We start from the raw sequence: 1670 nt of genomic DNA, 5'->3' as shown, positions 1-1670 counted from the left end.
CGAAATTTAAAAGTCATTTCAGTTTTGGCGATTAGGGTCCAGTGATGAAATATGAAACGGAAATTATGTCAGTGAAACCTTCAGTCAGTTTGCAAGCTGCAACGATTTTGTTTTAGGGAAAAAGCGGTTATCTGGTAATTGGTGGTTGGGAGGTGATAGTCCCTTGCGTTTATTTAGTCTCCTTGTCTCGGATTGCTGGTTACGCTGGAAGTGGCAGTTGAGGAGTTAATCAGTCTGGGCTTCGCTGAGCCGCTGTGAGGTGACGTTCGGTCTTCGTTAGTTGTCTCGTGGTGATTTTATTTTCAAGTCAGTACGTTTCTCGGTATATTTTATACTTCGGCAACATTGGGTGTCCATATAGTTTGGGTGTTCGTCGGGTTTCGTGTTTCGTCAACAGATGTTTTGGGTGAGTACGTGACTTTGTGTTTTATATATATTTCTTTGTATATATTTTGACTTTTTGTTTGATATATTGAAAATTTTGTCAGCAGTGATAGCGTCCACTGTTATGAAGTTGTAACTGCATGTGTCTCAAACTTTCTCCAGTCTTAACTCCTTTTGTCTTTCAGATGTTGCGAGGTGAAGGAAGAGTCGACTGCAATAGTACGAGTTGACTACAACCCCACGAGGAGAATGGTAACTATACCATTGTAGATGGTTAGTATCTTTAACTTCTGTTTCTTTTGCAAATCTTATTGCAAGCTAATCCTCCCCCGTCAGGGGCGGAGCCCCTGATGTGGGGAGGAGCCACTTTCTGACATACGGTAATTATTTACGTATGTCAGCGGTGGGGCTTGCACTTCGTGTAGTGTTTGTAAGTCTAGTAATTTTCAGTTCTTAGGTTTTGCGTAAGAATGGATTCGCTTTCTAGGCATAGTTTTTCTTCTTGGGTGTTATTAATCTTTAACTGATTTAGTTTTAGTAATAATCTAACAGATTTTAAGATAAATGGCTACGGTTGTGCGTATGGTGTAAAGTAAAATGTAACTTTCCTTGATCACAGCTTTATTATACGATTTAGCGAATCCAATATACTTAAATGCCTATGGTTGACGCTTTACACTGAGCAACTTGCGTCGTCTGATGCTGTGTTTTGCGTTGCAGATTGATGAGTATCTGATGAAGTCGAGAAATGGACCGACGCTTATTCACATTCCACCATAGCGGATATCTTTTGACCCCACAACAACGGCTCTGGTTTACGCGGTAAGCGCTGTAAGAAGGACGTCTCGAGTTTAAAGGTTATTTCCACACGCCGTAGTTTGTGGATGATTTCTTCGGTAATAAAGTTGCGAGTTATTGAAAACTCACTGAAATTCATAATTTTATTTTCAACCAGAGTATTTTCATGTATAAAGGCATCTGTGTGCAGCTGTCCATGCTGTTAGGGGTTTGATGGTAATGTTATGAGATTGCCCTTAAAAGGCGTCAAAAATACAATTGTGCTTTAAAAGCCTTTTAAGTCAGAGGTCACTCTTGGCCCACGAAATTAAATGATTAACATTCCAAGGCCTAACGCTGCGAGTTAAGTATATGTGTACTGCGGCTGATTTTGATGACGTATGCTTACATCGGTATCGACTTGAATTTAGCCTTGAATAAACAAAAAAAAACATACGAGAGGAAATTCCGTTCATAACAATGTGGCGTATAAACTGAGTGAGCCTTTC

The 1670-nt window shown here is 39.9% G+C and overlaps 1 long non-coding RNA gene across 1 annotated transcript; it reads left to right on the top strand.

The window, feature by feature from the left end:
* The first annotated feature begins 211 nt into the window (after nt 1–211).
* On the top strand, nt 212–1316 carry LOC136829124 (uncharacterized). Its single transcript, XR_010850300.1, has 3 exons — nt 212–406; nt 570–657; nt 1105–1316. It is a non-coding gene; the product is annotated as an uncharacterized lncRNA (long non-coding RNA).
* The last annotated feature ends 354 nt before the right edge of the window (nt 1317–1670 follow it).

Source organism: Macrobrachium rosenbergii, chromosome 44 (assembly GCF_040412425.1).
Source record: "Macrobrachium rosenbergii isolate ZJJX-2024 chromosome 44, ASM4041242v1, whole genome shotgun sequence".
NCBI classification, from domain to species: Eukaryota; Metazoa; Arthropoda; class Malacostraca; order Decapoda; family Palaemonidae; genus Macrobrachium; species Macrobrachium rosenbergii.
Note: the sequence above shows the minus strand (reverse complement) of the source record. Positions and strands in the feature narration are given on the sequence as shown.